Source organism: Etheostoma cragini, chromosome 4 (assembly GCF_013103735.1).
Source record: "Etheostoma cragini isolate CJK2018 chromosome 4, CSU_Ecrag_1.0, whole genome shotgun sequence".
NCBI classification, from domain to species: Eukaryota; Metazoa; Chordata; class Actinopteri; order Perciformes; family Percidae; genus Etheostoma; species Etheostoma cragini.
The window spans coordinates 4711541-4726813 of record NC_048410.1 but is presented as its reverse complement, the minus strand read 5'-3'; the positions used below and the strand labels follow the sequence as shown (position 1 = coordinate 4726813).

Sequence of the window (15273 nt, the reverse complement as noted above, 5' to 3'; positions counted from 1 at the left end):
CACACACACACACACACACACACACACACACACACGGGTAGGCAGAGAAGCAGAGTTGGAAAACAGTGTGCACATAAAAAAGGGGAGCTAGAACTTTTCATAATTAAGACCCCATGTCATTTGCAGGATGTTTAGAAGCAAGCGAGGTGCCACTCATGATTATTACACAAACAAACAACACAAGTCAAACACGAGCAGCGACGGGTGTTAGCAGCCACACACCATGTCTTTCACTGTACGACAAAATCTGGACAAGGACATACTTTTAGACAGGGACCTCTCTCACTTTTAGCCCCGTCGCTCAAAGCAGGCCTCCAAGGTGTAAGGATACAAATGACCTAATCCAGGATAAACATATAGCTGGGCGGTAGAGGAGAAGGTTTATATGTCTGCTCTATGGGGCTAACAGCATGACAGAATTTTAGGAGGCAAACTACCCAAAATACCTCATGGTTGCGTTCCGTGCAAATCGACATCTGAAAGCGTTGGCTATTAATAAAGACTGTTTATGAGTCTGTCACACTCTTGGATATGTATACGTGGGATTTTTATGCACTCAACCCTAGTTTATGCAGGTGGTTATCAGAGTAAATCCACATGAAGGCATGTGCAGGCTGGAGATGAAGTTACACAGCTATGTGCTCATCAATGCTATTAGTTTCCACCAACGTTGATTGCTTTGACACTTTGTGCCGTCCAACCTTGGCGATAAAACAGATCAGTTTCCATGATGCCAAATTAAAGGCTGATATACAGCTTCTATTTCGAGGCAAGGAATCAATGCCAGCGTGAGAGCGTGTGAATCAACAGCAGACTTGTAATTGCAGGATCCACGAAAGATAACTGACATTTAAAAAATGACAAAAACACACCCAGGGACTGATCAAGTGCTCTGCTGTCACACGCAAGACGGACCATGAAGAAGCAGTGTGTACCGTGTGAGAATCGTAGTGGCACCTGTTAGAGGGTGGGCACAAATTGTGAGTTGTCCTGCCAAGGCCTGGACCAAAAACAAAAACAGCACCCAGATGTCTCGCTACTATAGTACGATACATAAATGTCATGTTGCTGTCAGGTTTAAAAGCAAGACTACTTCATGTACTTCCCTTTAAAAAGAACAAAAACATTTGAAATAGAAATACTTCCGTTTAAAAATAAAAACTTGAGTTCATTAGTAATAAAAAAACTCACCATTGCGCAATTGAATGCACTCAGGAGATTTGCTTGTTTGGTAAGACCAGTGGCTTAAGGTGGGTAATCCTTGCAAATGTTAGCAAACTCGGAGTAGATATTGTGTAAATGTCCTTTCTGAGTCAGTTCGCCGGCTCTTCTCTACGTGTGCTTGTGTTATACTATGGCTTTGCAATTCCATTATCTACCAGTTGTCATTGTGTGGCCCTTTTTTAATCAAAAGGTGAAAAAGGCTCGCTTTAAGAGATGCAGTAAATTGATTTGTTCATATTAACCATACCCAAAGGCTCAAAAAGGTGACACCTCTTGACTACTACTAGCGTTACCATGCGTTAGTATTACAGTTGCCTCCACCGTCGGTTTCTTAGCATCAGAGAGCAGAGCATAAGACATTTCAGTGGCACCAAAATCTGCGTTGCTATTCGGTATATATCACCAAATATATTTTTACTGTCTAGACCACAGTAGGTTTGTGAAGCCCCCCCCCAATAAAAACTCTTCGAAAACTTTCCCCACTCAAAACGGAGATTTTTGCCGAAAAGCAACTAGTTTGCAGGTATGATTAACAATGGGTCAAATGACTATGTGTGATGTGAAAGGTATTGCTTGTGACAAATCCACACAGAATTGTCATGAAACTCTGAAGCAGTGTGGAGCTTTTTTAGCCTTATTTCGCATTTGATGATTGTTTAGGTTTTCCAGTCCAGAAGCTCTCTTCTCATGCTGATAATATATGTCAATGTTGTGTTTACACCTTGTTCTGCTAAACCTAAAAAACAAAACATATTGGCATTAAGGATTCTTTAGTTGATAAATAAACAATCCCAATGCAAGCTAGACAAAACGTAGCTGTAAATTAGTATGAGCTTAACACCAAAAAACTCTGCTTCGTCAGGAACGTGTGGGTGTAGTTTCATCAGATTTAATTGACAGTTGCATCTCCCTGGCAACACAGGCAAACTACCAATCAAGTGTCACCAGATACTAATTCTCATATTGTTCAAATCTGAATGCTACACGGAAATAGGTGAAATAGGTGACCATTATCCAATAGTTCCCGGCCCACTTCAAATCAGTGAGAAAACACTGACAGAAAAAAACATAAATACAAAAATCTCTCATTTGAAATGATGAACATTGTTTTGACGTTGGTAGAAAAAATGTTTGTGCAGTTTGGTTGGAGTATAGAAGACAAAATACAAACACCACACACAGAATATGCTAATATATAAAAAGATGCAGACAACATACAACAATATACACATAAATAAATAAAATACACACACAAACACACTCTTTTGGTAAGATGCTAATCTGCAAATAGCTTTCATTTACAGCAGGAGAAACGGTGCTTAGTCTTGAAGTTGTGTTTGTAATTATTATAAGCATAATTTGAAGGGACAGTTTCAAAAACATTATAAGGGATTTAGGTCATTACTAGAGCAACTAAACATTGCTCACCCTGATCTGACTGATGAAGTCTAACTCCAACAATGTGACCACACAGGGTAGGGAGATATTAATGATGTCTGTAAATACATGTCTCCTTAGTCCAATCACTCACACACACAGACACACAGACACACAGACACACACACACACATCATCTGCTTCTTTACTCAGGCCTGAGTCAGACCAGAGAATTGAGCTCAGCTCCAGCTGGATGCTGAGGCCAGCTTTAAGTCAGTCAGCCACTCCCCCGGCCCAGAACAGCTCAGCACAGACTGCACTGCCAACTTTAACATGGCTGCCTGCTACAGTACCTAAATCAAAACTGCTCTAAATCAGCAACACTCCTGAGCACATGCAACATTTCATGAGCATGTTGTTTTTTATGCGGAGGGGGAAGCAGAGGCTGTAAACATATTCTGCTAATGAAATAAGAATCTGTGTAGACGTGAAAACCGCTATACTATGCGGACCTCGGCGAGCTGCCCGCGCTCTGACTGGGTCAGCTTTAAGCAGATTTATGGTCTCCGGTGGGGGAACAGGGGGATTTTCGGTCCAGATCTAAATCATGACTGAAACTACGTGAAGCTAATTAGGAGAGCAGCAGTACTGAGACAGTGTGGTTTTCAGTAGGTCCACCACCACTGAGCATTGTGCTACACCCAGAAAGCCTCTCTTTACCTTACATGGTGGGTAGCAGCAGCAGTGTAAAGTGTGCTAAAATCCACACTGGAACTCGAGTGCTGAGTCACCTCCAAGTCTGACTTAGTGGTGGTTGTGAAGTGGCCATCTGGGCAGCTTTCAGTAGGCACAACACTACCCAGAGAGATCAGAGCTATTAGCTGTTCATGGTTTTGACAAATGTGTGATGGGCTCTGGGACTCATCCCGGCATAATATTAAATGGCAATGGAGAAGCAGAAACTGTTTTTATCTGCACTGCGGCAGATCTTGCAGAATCAAAAAAAGAGTCCCGTCTAATCTTCTGATTTTCTGAGGGAAGAAATCAATCACACATCAGTCTGCTTTTTTAACAACAGAAGTGCAAAAAAGGGGAGCGACTGAAATTATAACAAGCCCCAAGTGCAAGAAATCACTACAATAAAACAATATTAGCTGCGGTCCGTTTCAGTCTGCAGATAAACAGTGTTCCATTTTCAGGGAATGTCAGTTGAAGGAACAAAATCCCTCCATTTGGAACAGCAATGTCAGCAACAATGATGACATCACTTCCTCCGTTACACTGGTTAAACCTTGGATACGTTGTTTTAACTATGGACATTTAACTACGGAATTAAAATTAAGTAAAAAAAGATACCATTACAAACTTATTCTAATTAGATGTATGTACCGTGTAATTAAATGTAATTTGATTCATTTACACAATTTAGTGTCGTTCCAACGGTGCACGGTGACGGATGGGCAATCATATATGAACTGAGGACCCGTTGATCAGATCTTCCCTTCACAGTTCCCTTGAAACCGGTCACTTTAGCTTCCTATGGTTTGGAATTTTTCTCAACATGGCTGAATACCTTGTGCAGTCAACTTCTCAGGGAACTACTAGGTGATCAGAACACACCCATTGATTGCATTGCAGCATGGTGGCCAAATGGTTAGCACTGTGTCCTCACAACAAAAAAGTTCCAGGCCTTTCTGTGTGGAGTTTGTATGTTCTCCCCATGTTTGCGTGGGTTTCCTCCGATTGCTCCAGTTTCCCCTCACCATCAAAAAACATGTACTAGGTTCTTCAGTGAGTGCCCTTGATCAAGGCAGAGATCTGGAGATGGTCCCCGGGTGCTGTAATTGGCTGCCCACTGCTCCCTTGAGGGATGGGTTAAATGAGAAAAGTGTATGTGACAATAAAGTACCTTTACCTTATCTCAGGCGCACACTCCTGCTTAGCAGCTCCTCAGTCTGTTCCCAACACTTGCACCAAACTCGGGCCCACACCCTGCACTAACTAGGCAACATGTGTTGGTAATTTGCAAGCAGTTGATGTTGATTAGCTGGGTTATGACACCCTGTGACCTCGGCTGTAGCCAAGTACATAGACATACATTCTCCAATTAGCCCCGAGGCGTTTAGCTATCAGGCTTTACGGGGCCATAAGACGGACTTATGTGAAAAGTCTACAGGGCTTTGACCCTCACACACACAGTGGCACACAAGCCCACATCTATATTCAATTTTTATTTATAGTTTCAATATATAGGAAGACTTAGTTGCCAACAGCATAATTCATCCATAGAAGCAGTGCTATTGTTATATATTCAGGTATTTACATTAACAGAGAGGGCATCTGAGCAGCTGCTCAAGTTTAACGTAACAATGAACTCCCCATCCAGACAGCTAATGATGTACAGTATACAGTATAATTTGCGTATTTATTCATTATAAGTTTCACAACTCCCAACTCAACTGCTGTTATCCCCTTATATAACCTAAATACGACCTCATAACTAACTTTGTTTTTTGTAGGCATACTGTTGCTGGGAGTGTGAAGTAATTCAATAAGTTGGAGTCAGAGTGTCAGAGTCATTTGGAGTAGTGGTGTGAAACAACAAGAACACAAGGCTTAGCACCACCTGATAGCCCCTTCTCTACTTCACTTGATTTTTGTATACTATTGGCAAGTAAACTCCAACATATTCAAAATATGACATCTTGTGTACTGGACGTTTACCTAGGTTATATTCAGTCTTCTATCCCTACAGCCACATGGAAAGTGTGCTAGTGATTTTTGGTTTTCTGATGCACATTCACGGTTTAAAACGTTTCAGTCTTTTGTTCTGCTTGGATAGATATAATCCAACAGCAGTAAATCTTGTTGCTATCAAGATTGATATCTGGTCAAGCACATAGGGAAAGTAGCGCATATGTGATAGCAGATACTAGCTAGCAGAAAAAAAGACACCAGATCAGATTAGAGAGCCGAGTCCCACAGAGCTGAGGCCGGCAGCAGTCTTCCCACCTTGATTCACTCCCTCAAAATGACTTTATTACCGTGATCAGTGGTAGCATTCTAGCAAAAGAGCTCAATGCTTTCTTGGCCTGAGCGGTGGACGTGTGACAGATTAAGTGCTGTTCTTGGATCCTATGGGGCTGAAATGACTTAATAAAGTGAAGCTGACATTTTGAGTACAAAAGTGGAAGTCTGAAGTTGAGAGGTTGGAACAGGGACACCAGGACTGTTTCCTATCCAGTCGGACGTGTGCGTGAGTGCGCAGATCCACTGAAACCACCACAACCTGATCTACAGCAAAACATGCAGTAACTGTAAGGACCCCCATCTACTAGAGGAAGGCAACCATGGCAACCACTACCAAGTAAGCTTCCTGTGTAGGAAGCCTGGAGCAACCAAATATACCAAAATGAAAATCAAGATAGTCGTCCACAGAAGCCACCTCAACCATTTTGGGACCCACATGCCACTTTACGATGTGAGAGTTTGCTTGCCTGGGTTGATAATCAAATTCCTTTTTTAATTCCTTGGTAAACCTAAATGTAAAAGAAGCTCTAAACCCAAAGCTTAGTCCTAAAATAGAATCTTGCAGAAGTGGGAACTGGCCAAAATGACTTCACCTCACAAAGCTTTCTGACTCCAAAGGTCTGAAGTGGCTCCCACAAAGATGAAAACCCCAGAACACACACGGACATAAACCACACACACAGACACACACAGACAAACACAGACATTGCATTTACAGAATCAAACACAAACAGCGAATATTACAGTAGAATAATACTGCCAACAAGCTAGACCAGTTCTTTGAGTGTGTGCGAGACTGTACCCCTCACCCCTACCCCGCTCTCTTGTCCCACCACTCCTCTCCCTCCCAGACATGCTCTGATGGAGAGATAAGTTGAAGGTCATCCTGAGAGAACAAAGGCTGTGCTCAGGAATGTGTGGAATAACACTCTCTTGTTCTGTGGACAGAAAGTATATCAGAGGCTGCAGTTGGGTCATATGGGCCTGTGTCATCACCGCCGTCAACATGAGCCGCGGATTGATAACTTGATTTGGGAGAGCTTGGAGGGTGACACGCACAGTCAGCAGCTACCCAAATTTTCGTTGATTATTCTCTTTTATTATGTGAAGAATTTTAAAAAAGGAGGTGAGATGAGACTAAATGTGAGATTAAATTATAACACTGGCAAACCATCAATCCAAAGCTGAAATAATTCCAAAGCTGTGTCTTGAGTGCAGCTGATTTATGCAACCAAAGCAGTTGTTACGGTGCTTAAATGCTCCGAAAATCAGCGGAGAAGCAAACTATTAAAAAAGATTGGAGGGAAAAATGGGACGCAGTTCTGAAAAAATATCTCTTTAAAGAATCTTGTAAAAATGTAATTCCTTTTACTTTGTGCCAAGTTGTTTTGTTTCCAAAAATGAAATAACACATTGTGATATCACATGAACTTACTGGGAACACTGACATCAAACTGATGAAATATGAACCCTTATCTAGTTTAAAAACTGATGTTTGGATAGGCCTCCGAACAGGACTCCCCTCCCCACAACATCCATTAGTCTCAAGCCCGTTACTCAAAATGATAAAGAGATCCAAATGACACATCAAGGATATGGACAATGGAAAAATTAGATCTCTACTGGCAGTGTGAGTCTTGCTCTAAACATTTATAATGTGCTTGCGACATGTGAGCCTCCCAGCTGGTCTCATCCAGAGCTGTGAAGGCGGGATGAGTCAGCCGAGTGAGCTGGAATCAAATGAATATGGCTGCAGATCTGTCAGAGCATAATAGTAACCTTGCCAAACTCACTGCTGACATGTCACGATCCAATCATCACCAAAATGCACAACCATAGACATCTTGGAAATGGAGTAGACTTCTGGTCAATGCAAGACAAGAAATTATGACTGTATGATCACCCAATTTGACACAGTTACCATCTTGACAGGCAAAACTATTATGTAGCCTGATCCCAGCATTACCTCAGCTGGAATCAAATCATTAGCTACTAGCACATCAAATCGCCCATGTAATAAGAAAGAGCATTTACCTCAAAGATAGGCCATGTGGATTTACTGAAAAGGGGACTACATGACATCCATCATTTTGGCACTATGTAACTGATTGACTGTTACTAATGCTTACACAAGAATCACAGCCAAGCCCCAATACAAACAGGTAAGAAAAAGACTGCTAGATGAAATATCTATGTAAAAAAATACAGAAATCAACAAATATTACATGAGGAAAAAAATCCATTGTGTTTATTATGCAGTTACGTACACTTAAGTTGGCACAAATACATATTTTTCTGTTAGCAAGATCATTAATCTTATTGCATCCTTCTTGGTTTTCCATGGCTGCATGCAAATCAGAGTATAGGCCCATGGGAGGTGGTTTGAGCAATGTTATTTTATCTGCTTTTTGGTTGCATCCCCTCTTCCCAAGACACACTGAATGTCAAGGGTAACTGGGGTCAATATGTTTTGGTGAGTAACACTGAGTGAAAGAAGAAAAAGCTCCACTAGATACATTTAGATATTCAAGACATAACTGATCCTAATGGAAATTGACTTTTCAAAGCAAATGGATGGATGGAAGGATGGATGGATGGATGGGTGGGTGGATGGGTGGGTGGATGTTTTTTTTAATATCATGGCATTTGTATTCTGGTGCAGGCCTAACTGGCCTTCCCTTCTCCTTGGTGGTCCCTGTGCTGCCAGCGTTTTACCACACTCACAATGGATGACACAAACGGCGTAAATGACAATACATTGGGGCTGAAAGTGAACAGTGGGTCAAAAACTGGACCATACTGGATGTGCTCAGATAAGCAGAACCGGAGGGATGTTTCGAGCAATAGAGCAGATAGAGAGCCAGCAAACAGCCCACAGGCACTACAGCTTTTGAATAAACCAGCAGGAATAGGGAGATGCTGTTTTAATTCCACTCCTCTCTTTGTCTCCTTCATATTTTCTTTTGCCAATATGGTTATGTAACCTTTTTTATGCGCTCCATATGGGAAGCTGTACAGGAATGTTTTCTCAAGCTTTCACTACACCGACCAGACATACACAGTTCCCTCTTTTGTCCCTGCGTGTTTTACAGTATACAAAGCTCCTTTCAGTACCCTTGACACGATCTTTGTACAGACTTGACAAGCTAGTGATGTCACACTTTCTAATCAGTGTACAACGTGGCCATTTAGCACAACCCTTCACAGTGGAAATGTTGCACCTCAAAAAACCTGTTTGTCCAGATGAAGAGCAAATATCTTGAGCCTGCAATGCAACCCTCGTTTGCTCGAGCATCTGCAAGAGTTTTTCATTTCAGGAAAAATAGATGGCAAAAGTATTAATATTTCAAGTGCACAAAGTGCGCTCCATTGCAGCATGTCAGTAACAATAACAAGGGAAAGAATTTGAAACAAGACTCATTTCCTATGAAAGGGTGTCCAATCTCCCATACGGAGCATGGTGTACTTGCTTTAAACTAACAAATCCTACAAGCATGAGCCGCGCACACAGGCTTCTTTATAGTTTCAAAAAGCCAAATATCTAAATGATGCGTTCCGCAAGCATGCCTTGTCACAATATTTCCACACTGTGCTACCATGGGGTTAAGCAGTAGAAAAATGAGTAATTAAGCTTGACATGCCAAGATTTTGGCACCGCTTGAAACCAAATTTTATATACACAGGTGATTTATGGCTACAATTTGCAGGTTAAAAATGAAATGTGTCCAAGAGAAAGAAAAAGGTTTGTGTTGTTATCCTTCTTTGAATCTTACCTCAAAGTGTTGTCATCTTTATCTTTTGGTCTTCCTGATCACTTTCTCCTGACATGTCCCCCCCCCCCCACAATTCTTTTTTCAGGGCCCTGGGCTTCTCTTTAAAGACATGCTTGTTTACGATTTACAGATTAGGCCCTGGAATGAACAGCACAAAGGCAAGATATTTTTGAGGTATAAAAAGCTTTGTTGTACGGACAAGCTGAACAAGCTAATTGACTAAAGTGAATCATATGTTTGTAGACGAGCGCTCCTCCTCTGGTTCCAGCTGGATGATTCTTGTTCTTGTGATAAGGGGAAGGCAGTTTAACTCTCTAAGTTGACTTTTACTTTCTGTGTACAAGCTGGAAAATCCAGCTCAGTCAGCCATGAAAGCCCATGTAACGGTTTCCTCCAAAGATACGACAAGGGGAGCAGGGGGGGGGACACTACCCAGGTGATGGGCATTGAAGATTACCGTAATCCTTGTTTAAAGGTGCTTTAAGCGATGTCACGTGTGTGTGCGAAAGCACAGAAGAGAGGGGGAGGGTTAGAGCACCTTTAACTAATGTAAATGATATGCAGCGTGATATGCTGTGTTTCTATCCAAACCAACCTTCTATTTGGCACTCGAACCTCTCTCATGCAAGTCTGTTTTCTCTTTACAACATTTCTAATAATGAGCCATATGGAGACTGCGGAGATGCTAGACCACAGACATCCTGGGAGAATTATACTACGCGGCACTTCATTACCAAGGTGTACTTTTTAACTTAACAATTTACAATTGAATGGTTTTGGTTTGGTTTTTGGTGTGTAATTATTAATGCATGGATGTAAAATTACAATGACTAGTATTCATGATGAACACTTTAACGGAACTTTTCCCCAACGTCCAGACTTAATATTTAGCTCGAAAGATTACACATGTGGACACACTGACAAGAAACGCAGCATCAAAACCACCAAGTTGCATTTTTTCCTGGGAGAGTCATACTTGATTAATCAGAGGTTGAGGACGAGAAAACAAATGTGTGCTCACGATGAGGAGAGAACCATCTGAGAAAACAGTAAAAGAAAGGCTGAGAGAGAGAAAGAGAGAAAGAGAGAGAGAGAGAGAGAGAGAGAGAGAGAGAGTGCGAGGCTTTCAAAGTCGGGAGCGGCTACTTGTCATTTCAGCGTGATGGCACAGAATCCTCCTGGAAAAGGCAAACCAGAAGGGTTAGTTCACCGCCCCTCACCGCTGAGTGAGTGGAGTCTCCAGTCTGGCCCCCTAGAGTTTCTGCATCATGTAATTTAATTCATGGGCCGCAAAACACAGCCAAGCGAGGCTCAAATAGGAAGAAGACACATAACCACAGCAGCCATTTATGAACGATGTTGATTTAGTTTTCACTGCCAGACAAATGAGTGTAAAAAAACGTCTGAGAAAGCATTTCCAGGGATTGTAATAGCAAAGTTAATCCCCCTTCTTGTCTGTAAACATGGAGTGCTAGAATTTAAGCGTTCTGTGAAATCTTATACTGTAGTTTGCTCTTGACATACCGGTACCAGTGGTGGACGTTTTATTGCCCTTGACCTTATAGTGTTGGCGTGCTCTTTTCAACGCACAAAAAAGGTAACGATTTGTTTTTCTAATCCTGCAGAGCCATGTTTTAGCTATTCTTAGATACCTTGGTTACAGGAATGGATTACAAATGGTTACAATTATAGAAGCACAGAAAATAGAAAAGTCAGTTTACTGCTAACTGACGGGTACTGCCAAGCGTGATACTTACAGCCATTATACAGCGAGTGCATGATCTTGTTGAATAATTGATTTGGGAGCATTTAAATTACACTGCAAAGAATCTGGGTAGTACCATGCATGTTCAATGGATTCCTGTCATCCTTCCTGTACCATTCTTTATTTGTCCTTAGGTGCTTCACACTGAAAGGAATTTAACTTCTGTCACTGCAATGTGTCAGAGTGAAGTGAGATGTCGAGGGCAGTCGGCTAGGTAGGCCACGGGGGGGGGGGAGGTCAAAAGCCTTGGCCCTCCATATATGAAGCTGTGCTCAAGTCCCTGGCGAACACCCAGCCTGACATCCGATTACCCCCAGCCTGGTTTGAGGCTTCTTTGAGTCGAGTCAGAGGAAGGTCAGAGATGAAAGAAACGTTTGATCAGAGCTCTGTCGGCCTGCCCCTAATGTACACGCTTAGTAAAATATTGACTAGATTTGGAGCGCCATGTAAATTGTTCAGTTATAGTAAAGCAGGGAGATGGCTGCAGCACGCTTAAAGGAGTCCTTCAGGCTTTGAACATGTTTGAAAGTGTTGACTTTCGCCACTTGATGAATCACTCGCACTTCAAAGAACTCCTGTGATAATGAACAGTGTTTGCTCACTTAAATGTAGTTGTAGCGTACATGCTGATGTCCACAGTTGTAATGCGGCTGTGGGCGACGTGAAAACCGAGTCCACTCATTTAGCACTTGCAAATTGAAAGTGATGGATGTGAAAGGCATTTGTCTAGACACATTTTTGAACGAGCCTTTAAAAGGTTGGCTCAAGTAAGGATTTGTGTATTTGTCTAAAATCCTGCCCGATGACTCCCTGACAAATGATGTTGTGTAAACAAACTGAGCGGATAAAGTCGTGCCTGTGAGCAGCCCTGTTCTCACTGTTGGAATGTTCTGCCCGAGAAGAGCTGAGGCAGACAGCGATAGTGGGAAAAAAAACATCCATTGTCGCTCACATTGAGCAACTCTGCACAGTAAGTCTTTCAACAAAGGTCACAAAGCACAGCACATTTGGTTCAGATCAGTAAGGTCGTGACCCACACGGGGTTTATTTGGACCTTTGCTCCAAAATAATCACAGGATCTGCCTCTGCTGTGACAGACATTAACAGTCTGGAACCACTTCTCTTTCTAACCCCCACCTAAAACTTGAACTTTCGCGGGCTAGTCAGTGCCCTGAACACTTCCTAATTATTGTTTGAATTATGTGACTTCTGGAAGTGGAACTTTTTCTTGCAGGAGGCATAATGCTTTTCTGGGGCCAGGAGAGTGGGTTGGCATTGTGCGCTGCGGTTGTGGTTTGTCTGCAGGAGCAAGTCGGCTTCTTGGAGGTAAGGGACAGTGGGGAGGTCCAGATAAAACACAGAAGCTTTCATTTTCCTTAACCTACACCTTCATGTACAGAAACCGGCCACACGTGGTTCTTATTTCCACAGCAAGCTTAACACGCAGTCGTAATGTTCAAAAATATAAGTGCAACCATCGAATCTAGTGGGAAAAAAACGAGCGGTGTCATACCAAAGAAAAAAATGTTGATCTGTTCCTACACATGTAGGGGTTTGTCCTGGATGACGGTCCCAGAGCCGCTGGCCCCACTGCTGTTTAAGGCTGTTGTCTGTGAACAGACAGAGCTGCAGCAGTACTGCACAAACAGCGCCAACTCAAACTTTCCAAAAATCTGATAAAGGTCTTGTCTTGATGTGCCAAGGGACAGCTGGGAGAGGGCTTACATCTCTTTGGCTCCAATTCAAGGAATTTGAGTTGTGGAGCAAAACGCACACCCTTTACCTGTGATACCTTGTCTAAATCTTCTAATGCTGCGTTAGACAGCAGCTATGCAACACAAACCATATATTGTACAGACATTCAAGGATTCCTTTCATGAATACATGTTTTTGTTTCTTCTACTAATAAAAATCACAGATAGAGCTGGGTGTGTTTTATTTTCTTCTTCTAAGTCATAAGCCCAAAAATAAAGGGCCTTGTGTAAGATCCGGTGTGTGGGGAAGCCAAGCCCCGGCAGTCAACATGCCTTTGCTGAGAGACAGCAGCTGCTGGCCTGATATAGAGGAGAGACATTAGAGGCCACAGTGTTACAAACCAGGCTAGGTTGTTCGCAACCTCTCTAAGAAAAACTTCAGAAATTCTAGGATAAATTTAAAGAACTAAGTCATAAAGGATTCCAAACCCAAACAGAGCAATGCCATTTCCCCCTCATTATGGCCAAATTCTGCGTTATCTACATCAGTCCTGCTTCAGGTGGCTGGATTCCTGAGCTCTCATATTTTCCAGGTTGTGTTCTTGTTCTGTTATCGCCAAGAGTGCGTGTCCTAGCAGAATGAGGCGAGATGATGGCACACGATACGAAAACAAAAGAGAAGTTATCTGGTGTAAATTTAGGTCGTATCTCGATGCTGGTGATCTTGTGTGAAGCAATGCTAGACAGAGCAGAAGTCAAGGAGGATTAGATGGGTTAACTCTAATGATGACCTTCACATTCAGAGACAGAGAGAAAGCCCTCTGTAGGATAAATGATATCCAATATTCAGAGCAAACAGACACAACCAAATCCAGTCTCCTTTTAGACCATAAACCGAACCAGGGCCCTCATTTTTGTCATCTCATCTGTCAGGTACATGCATCCCAGTTGAATCTCACAAAACTCTTTTTAGCCTGCGAGGACTCTCCCGTCTTTCACCGGTGCACACATAAACCGAAACACATCAGCACTCTGCGGGAGAAAAGGCTCCCTGCTTTACCAGGTAATACATTTTCCATCTTCCCTCTTGGCACTTGCCTCCTCCTTCGATTTATTTTCAGGGTAAACTGTCGAAGAAGAGGGGATTGTGGAAACTGTAGTGACCAAAAACTAAATTGCCTTGTATTTAAAAGTAAGCCTAAGGCAGCTTGGCTTATGGTGTTGAAAAAGAGCCTACAATGGAATTACAAAGGCCTATTGTCCAGCCAGGATAGGCATGACGTTAGAGGCATTAGAAGTTAAATTCCACTTGTTTTTCTTTTCCTGGCCTGATCCGACTTTCTGCTTTGATACTACTGTTTTCATAAGATGGCAAGGAGGGAAAAAAAATCTCTTTCAAGTTAGCAGGGAACTCTTACTCTGGAATATATCCTTTACCACCTGCACATATCAATCACGCATTTGGCCAAGCGCTCGGCTGGAATATGGAGGGAAGAAGGGGGGAATCTCTTTGAATCTCACTCCAAGATGCAGACAAAATGGCTGCCACTGTGCATCTGCTGGCATAGCTCTCTGATTAAATGCTACATATTCTTGCTGTGGCTTTAATCAAAGCACCCCTCTGTTAGGGGGAAGTAAAGGTATCTTTATTGACACCTTGGCCTTGACGTTGGCACAGGGCTCTGTGCTCTCAGCCGGTGGTCCTGGGCTTCTCCTGAGCCTGCCAGTTATTTTCTCTGCCTAAGCACGATCGTATGTCATAATCTACACAGATTTGTGGACACAACCTGTTCAACCCCAGGTACAAGGTGTACCATTATGAGGAAAGGACAAAATGCGTTGTGGATCAGAGTGAATGGCAGAGGCAACTTTTTCAACATGTGCTTGTGATAAAACCGTTTAATAGAATTGCAAGCTCATACTGAAATGCAGAATATCAACTATTCACAGGCGGCCTCAAAATTATAGGGCTTTCTTTCATGCTATGTCCAGTCATATTCTGTAAAGAGAAAAGCTATAGATATGTTTCTGATTACTGAATACAGAACATGTGGCATTTATCACCGTATACATGCAGGTGGAATTAAAAGGCAGAGAAGTAAAGCACCTGTACATACACAGAGAAAAGGGAATATTTGGAGAGAGCAAGCTTTGATGGCCACTATACAATAACTCATCCTGTGAGAGGGGGGGGGATAAGACATGAGGATGTCTGAGCAAGGAGCCTGCAGAACATCTCTTTCTTTCTCTTTTTCTCCCTATGCCTGATAGCTGAAAAGCTTGCTCAATGAGCCGGCGACAGCCATTCCTCCAGGCTGTTTGTCAAAAGGAAAGAGGAAGTCTTGAATGAGACGGAGAGGTAACACTTGAAATGGGAACATCTCTCTCAGGTGAACAAGAGAAAGGCCAG

The 15273-nt window shown here is 42.5% G+C and overlaps 1 protein-coding gene and 1 long non-coding RNA gene across 3 annotated transcripts in view; one reads left to right on the top strand and one right to left on the bottom strand.

Annotated features, from left to right (window-relative positions):
- pdzrn3b (PDZ domain containing RING finger 3b) overlaps positions 1–15273 on the bottom strand; it is a 92358-nt gene that overhangs the window by 59291 nt on the left and 17794 nt on the right. The window lies entirely within an intron of this gene.
- Positions 12305–15273, top strand: part of LOC117943515 — a 31729-nt gene continuing 28760 nt past the window's right edge. The window contains exon 1 of the long non-coding RNA XR_004656369.1: positions 12305–12495. This is a non-coding gene — a long non-coding RNA (uncharacterized LOC117943515). The remainder of the gene's footprint in view (positions 12496–15273) is intronic.